Raw genomic sequence first — 7,836 nt, 5'->3', positions numbered from 1 at the left:
GACATGGAAGCAACTTAAGCATCCATCGACAGATGAATGGATAAAGAAGGTGTGGCACATATATACAATGGAATATTACTCAGCCATTAAAAATAAACGAAATTTAGTTATTTGTAGTGAGGTGGATGGACCTAGAGTCTGTCATACAGAGTGAAGTAAGTCAGAAAGAGAACAACAAATACTGTATGCTAACACATATATATGGAATCTAAAATATAAAATCAAATAAAATAAATGGTTTTGAAGAAACTAGGGGCAAGACAGGAATAAAGATGCAGACGTAGAGAATGGACTTGAGGACACGGGGAGGGGGAAGGGTAAGCTGGGACGAAGTGAGAGAGTGGCATGGACATATATACACTACCAAATATAAAATAGATAGCTAGTGGGAAGCAGCCGCATAACAAAGGGAGATCAGCTCGGTGCTTTGTGTCCACCTAGAGGGTTTGGATAGGGAGGGTGGGCGGGAGACGCCCGAGGGAGGAGATATGGGGATGTATGTATATGTATAGCTGATTCACTTTGTTATAAAGCAGAAACTAACACACCATTGTAAGGCAATTATACTCCAATAAAGATGTTAAAAAAAAAAATCTAGGTGCTGAGAAAAAAAAATTCAAGCCACAGATAACCTCTAAGTGACTTAAACTGCTTCAGAGCATAAAGAATGAAAGCAATCTCCATGTTTTAAATGAAGTCAGCAAAACTCAGAAACAATATTTATCAATATAAACAAGAAAAGGTAAAATTTCAGTCCAACCCCACTTATAAATATTCATATAAGTATCCTAAATAAAATGTTACTAATCAGAACCCAGGAAAACATGGAAAGCCTTATAAATCCATGATCAACACAGACTCATTCCAAGAATGCTAGGCGATTCATTATTAGAAAATCTACTGCTATAAATGACCATTATTATAATGAGCAAAGGAGGAAATATTATTGTTCCTAAGAAGATTTCCCAAGAAGTATTTGGTAAAACTCACCATTCATTTCTGATTTTTTAATAAAAGGATTATATGGGTTGTACCTCACACACACACACACACACACACACACACACACAGTCATGGTATATATTCTATTCGTAAAACTAGGAGCCTGTGTTGGGCTTAACTGTGTATCCAAGAAGGCTAATTCTGGAAACACAGTCAAATAAAGTTAGGAATTTCTCCATTAAAAATGTCCTTAAAAGTTGATGAAATGTAAAAGACATCATAAAAGCTCTGAGACACTGTATAAAAGAAACTTGTTTAAATTATTTAATGGATAAACTGCAGAATCTGAGACCTTTTTTCTCAGCTCCCCTGTTATCATGGCCTGGATGACTTTCTTCCCTCATTATCAGTTTTGTATTTCTGTACTAAAAAAGTTCCATACAAATCAAGAACATGATTGTCATGCTAGCCATTGCAATTAGATAATAGAATAAAATATAATATCTTGCTATTAAAGAGGTGAAATTGTTATTTTTATGGATAATATAATCATCTGGGTGGAATTTTCAAGAAAACATTTAAAAATATAAGGTAAAGTAAGAGTTTATAAAGGTGGCCAATAACAAAGTTAACATGTGAAAATACAGTTTTTTAATAAACAATAATTAGAAAATATAATACAAGGATATAATTTATAATATTAATAATCCAAAATATTAAATTATCTAAATAATAATAGAAATATGTAGAGCTAGTATGAGGAAAACTCTGAAACTATCAAGGACCATAAAAGACTTAAATAAATAAAAAGACAGTTCTTAGTCTTCAGTTAATGCTAAATATTTTTAAAATATCACTTCTTCCTAAGAAGATTTATAAAGGTATTAAATCCCAATTAAAACCCCAATTGGATTTTTTCTTAATTTGATAAAAATAATTCTAAATTTTAGCTGGAAGTATAAATGTGGGAAAACATCCAGGGAATTCTGAAGCAAAAGAGAAGTAAAGAGGCATATGCTTTCGTATAGAAAAATATATTACAAAACAGCATTTATAAAAATAACTCTATGGTGTAGAAATAGACTAACATTAATGGAAACAACCAGAGAAACAATGAAATAGACTCATATGTGTGAGAATTTAATGTGATAAATATGACATTTAAAGTGATGTGGAGAGGAAAAGACTCATTATGCAAAAAAGATAGTGATATGATAACTGAGTAGCCATTTAGAAAAATAAAACATCCAAAACAGATTCTGGGTTCACCAAATGTTTGAGGAAAATTAAATCCTAAAATAATGTATAAGTCAAGATTTGTACAATATCTTATTGAGGAAGTTCTTTATAAGTTTCCAAGCATAGTGTATCAAAAAAAAAAAAAAAAGAGAGAGAGAGAAAAAGAAGAAAGAAAGGATGAATAGATCTTGACCAAATAAGAATGGAGAGCTTTTGACCTGCAGAAATACAATAAGTGAGTTTGAAGATAACCTCAGGAACTAGCAAAAATATCTGTAACACATATGACATAGAGTTAATTTCTCTAATTTTAATAAATAGAATTAAATAAATTAAAAATAACCCACCATGATAGGAAGAAGGGCAAGAGTTGAAAGGCATTTCAGAAAGGAAAAGTATAAATGTCCAATGAAGATTTGAAAGGATATTCCATCTCAAAGAAACAAACTATCAATGAGTATTTTGAAGAGCGAAACACATGACAAAACTCAATATTTATAAGCTTTTGGAAACCTAGGGACACTCTTAGTTAAAATATACGTTTGAGCAACTTTTCTAACAGCATTTAAAATATTTATGAAAATGTAAAACACAAATTTTTTAGTCTAGTGGTCCAACTACTATGGATAAAACCAAGAAAATAATACTGTAAGTACCTCAACACTCAAATGAGGAGTGCATGGTTTATTTTGGTGTGCTCTGTCACTTTTGACATTAGTGTTCTGATATTTTCAACCAATGAACTCAGATTCTCTTCTTTGTGTTCTGAAACATTTTAATAAAAAGTAGAAACAACTGAAATGTTTATCAAGAGAAGCAAATGAAAGCTACACCATCATTAAAATTGATGATGTAAATCTTTACTGACATTGTTGAATTTAAAAAGGTTAGAAAAACATCCCTAGTAATACAACTACAAATTTTAGATTTGTAAAAATTCGCTTTTAAACCTTTGAATTCCTTAATCAGGTCTCTGGGGAACAGCAGGTACTCAATAAATGTTGAACAATTAATTAATTAATTAATCCTATAAAGTAGGCTTCAGGTTCAAAGTCAAGTTTTTTTTTCAGCTTAATGTTAAAATAATATTATTGTAGCTCACATTTATAAACATAAAAATGTCCGTTGAAAATTAGTGAACATTGGATTTGTTCCCTTTCCTGCTTTACTACTGAAGAGACTACTGGAAATAAAATTCACCATTAATCATCTCATTGAATTTAATTGAAATAATGTAAATGAAAGTACTTTGTAAACTGTTATGGTATATACAAATAAGGTATTTTCACTAGCCATCTGTTCTACCATATGATGTTATAGTCTTGATTATGCAAATAAAATTTTACTGTGGAAAAAGAAAAGAAAAAGAGCACATACAATGCATTTACATAAAACTGCATATACTCCTTTATGTGTGAGCATGTACATATCCATGAAAAAAAAAATGTCAGGAAGCACGTTCATCTAATGGTTTGCAGGTTTTTGCCCTGAACTTTGGAACTTGGAGTGATTTTATTTATTTTTACAAATACCCTGTATTACTTTTATGATTAGCAAAATAGTGAAATATTTAAGTTTAGGGGAAAAGATGTATGTCTATATAACTTCATTTTCAAGTGGAACAGACAGAAAATAATTATGGAAAAGGCCTTTATATTGAGGAATTAGGTCACCAGAGTAGAGTCCAGGATAGTTTTGGAAGACTGGAGAGAAGCCAGATTGTAGGATTTTAACCAAAGAATAAGTAATAGAGGAGGTAGAAGAGATAAATCTGGAAACTATCAGACTATTTTCACTTTTCTCCTATTCCATTAAGTCCCTTGTCTTGCTCCAGTTTTCTCATCTCTTTACTGCACTGTCTGCATTTCAATGTTAAGCTCCTCTTCCCCCTTGATGGCACTTCGTTGTGTGGTGTTCAGCTCCCTATTTCCTTGCTTACATCTCACTAAGTGATCTATACCACTCCCTCCTGAGGACGACTGCAGGTATAGGAAATGTTTCTTATGCAGGTTAAAAATGCACAAACAGGGTCTTGGAGAGAAATATCATGCATTGGAACATGAAGTATATTCACTTAAATGCTACTTTGCTGCCCTTTCAAAGCTGACTTTCAAAAAACACTTTGTGTATCCTTATTATATGTCTTCTGTCAAATTCCTAGTCATTTGCTGTTGTCTCTATGACCTGCAGTCTTTCATCTATCTTTTACACTTACCTCAGTCATTTTCATTCTATCATTGCTTCCTTCTTTTTTGTGTCAACGTAACATAATAAAACTGGAGGCTTAGAGTTGTTTTTCTGAGTGAAAGGGTATTAGGTAGAGTACATAGTTAATTTTTATTTGTAGTGAACAGAGAACAACAAAACAACAACAAAGGAAGGATGAACTAAAGAAATAAGACCACACAGAGTCGAAACCACCTCATAAATAAATGGCATATGCTGGGAATCTATCCAAGTAATGGGTGAACTTCGTTTATATACTTTCATCCTTTTTTAACAATACTGATGTAAGAATTACCATTGTACATGGGGGAGGGGAGAAGAAGGGGAGGGGAATGTGTTTGTATTATATAGTAGTCATTTGTTCTTATTTATCGTAAATCCTAGTAATTGTGTGCTTCCTCCCTTACTTCTTCCAAGTCCTGTGGCTTCTCTCCTTCCAGGTGATGCACTTGGTTCCACCATCTCAACTCACTGGGTCTGCAACAAAAGCCTTCCAACAGCCTTCCTCATCTTTACTCTGGATCCCCTCTGAAATCGATTCTATATGAAGCAGCCAGAGATATCTTTTAAAATATTAATATAATCATAGTAACCCTCAGCCTAAAACCCTTAAATGCCTTCCAATATTACTTAGTAGAAATTTAAATTATTAAATTTAAATTGTTAAAATTGTTAGCATGGCCTATGAGGTCCAGCATGACCTGACCTGGGTCAGTTTCCATGTCTTCCTCTCAGCACTGCACCCCTTACTCCCTGATCTCCAGACTCACTGGCATTCTTTTTATGTCTATATGGGCCAAGTGCTTCCTACCTCAGGGCCTAGGTGTATGCTGATCTCTCTACCTGTGATTCTCTTCTTCCCATTCCTTACCTGGCCAAACACTCTCCCCTCAAGTCTCACTCATTTCCTTGGGAAGGTCTTCTCTTGCACCTGCAGCAGTTACTTTGGTTCTCTTGCTCACTGCCTCTTCCAACCCCCTTTGGTGTGGTCTCTTGAACAGAGAAACTGAAAAGCTCAAACTTGCACTGCTCATATTTCCTTGCTGCCTGAGCTCTGAATGTGATTTATGTTTACCAAATGGAAACTCCCATGGAAGCCTTGAATACAAAACTGAGTTAACTGAAAAGGAGGGTGTGAGGCATCTATTTTTATGGCTCAGGTCTTAGCAGAGGGGATATGGTTCTAGAGTAAGCAGCAAGAATATCAGCCCTCTGATTGTGGCTGCAGTAGTACCCACTTTCATGGTCCAGTTCTGTGATGTGGCTTTGGGGATCATTCATGACAGCTCATTCTAGGGTCTGTGGTTTCACCACTCATTCAGAAAGCCGTTTAATACTCTGCAACTAATACCTTTCTGCTTAAGCTACCTAACATAGATTCTGCTATCTGTAGCTGAACCTTCACTGGTACGTGGTCTCTCCTCAATGTATATCAGACCACTCTGTTACAGTCTTTTATTACACTTGACATTTCTTTCACAGTACTTGTTATAATTTGTAATTACACATTTACTTGAGTACTTGTCTGTCTCAGTTGCTAGATTCTCAGCTTCATGAGAATATGGTAGGTGTTTAACCCATAATGGTTGAAGAAATTAGTAAAAAAGCAAAATATATTAAGTTTCTTCTTTATTTACTGCCTGATTACCTGCTTTCCTTGGGTTCTAGAGCTGTAGATATATTAGTCGTTTGGATGTAGCTACTGTTAGTGATCATCCTTATTCATTCTGCATCCACCCAAAGTAATCTTATATTGTTTCACCTTAGCGATATAGACTCCACTAGCAGTTCCTTTTTGAATCTGATCTTGTTACAATGACTAGGGTTAAACTAAATTTCCCTAACATCCACTACTGAAGATAAAAGAATATATGTTGCAGAGAAAGTGTGTAAATAGTTGAGCACAAGAAATCTGATATGAGATTTGGATAATTCGATCAATGTGTCCCTGCTACACAAAGTCTTCTCTGGGTTTTCTGCTATCCAACTAGAAGAATAAAAAAAGTCTAGTGACAGGAAAGAGCAGAATTATTATTGAAATATGTGATATGCCTTTCAAATTGGACAAATTAGTACAGATGTTTTATGTTAAAGGATGAAACATATTTAGATTTAGAAAATCATCCATTGTGTTCCATCCCATATGAAGAAAATCAGTGGATAGATGCTGCAAAATAGATGAAAAGAGAGGAAATAAGGCAGCTAAATCAGGGGAAGAATGAGCTAGCAGGCTCAGAAGTCTTACCTTTTATAATTGGCATTTACAAGTGTTCTCATATGCAGATCTAACTTATCTTTTGGTGAACTTTGAAGACAGCAAACCTGCTCTTCTTCCTGGATTCCTTATCTCAGGGAATGAAATTATCTACCCAGAAACCCAGACATCAACCTTGATTCTTCCCTCTTTCTCATGGATTCATCTTCTCCATCCAATTTGTCAATAACCACAATTCTTTAAATTTCCCTTTTCTTAATCTTTTTTTTTTTTGCTCTATTTTTGTCAGTATTATTAAAAGTTTCCTAATTGGTTTTCCATCACTTCAATTTAGAATGATATGTCTAAAATCCAAATATTATCATGTTACTCCCCTGCTTAAAATCCTTTAGCGGCCTCCCTTTTTAATCAGCCCAGATACTTTAAGATCCCTTCTCATGCCTTACCACTCCCCCACCCATGCACTCTTTGCACTATCTTCATTGAAATACTTTAAATTCCCAGAATGCACTAGGTCATCTCCCTACTCCCCAGCCCTCAGGTTCCTGCACAAATTGCTCTACATCCCTGATACCCCCTTCCCATACTCTTTGCTTGGCTAACTCCAACTCATTTTACAGAGCTCAGTTTAGACATCACTTCTAAGAAACCTTCCTCAAACTTTAGTGCCTGGGTTACATTTGGGCCTCATGGTTCCCTAAAAAATTATATCCCCTCCTTAATTTACCATCATCCTAAATTTGCCTCTTTACATACTTGTCTGTATCCATTAGGATTAAGTTTGGCCTAATATTAAAAATATAATAATAACAGTGACTTAAACAAGTTGGAGGCTTATTTTTATCTTATGTAAAGAAAATCCAGAAGTGAGCAGTCTTGAGCTTGTGTGATAACTTCAAGGTCATCAGGTTTCTAGGACCCTTCAATTTTTCTAAACTGATACACTTAGCATGTAGTTTCCATCCCTAAGGTTGCCACAATATCCAAGAGAACTCCAGCAATCACATCTGCATGTCAAATAGCAGGAAGGAAGAAAAAGCAGTAGATCAAAAGTACATTCAAGCTGTTTAGTTTCCTTCTAAGATGTTTTCCCAGAAGTCTCACCCAACACCTTAGCTCACTTTTTGTTGGCTACCCCTAGCTACAGGGGTGACAGGGAAATATTATCTTTTAATTGTGCACATTGCTGCTTGCCTTTATACTGTGATTCTGCT

Source organism: Lipotes vexillifer, unplaced genomic scaffold, assembly GCF_000442215.2.
Source record: "Lipotes vexillifer unplaced genomic scaffold, Lipotes_vexillifer_v1.1 scaffold46, whole genome shotgun sequence".
Taxonomy (NCBI): domain Eukaryota; kingdom Metazoa; phylum Chordata; class Mammalia; order Artiodactyla; family Lipotidae; genus Lipotes; species Lipotes vexillifer.
This window is presented reverse-complemented; position numbering follows the sequence as displayed.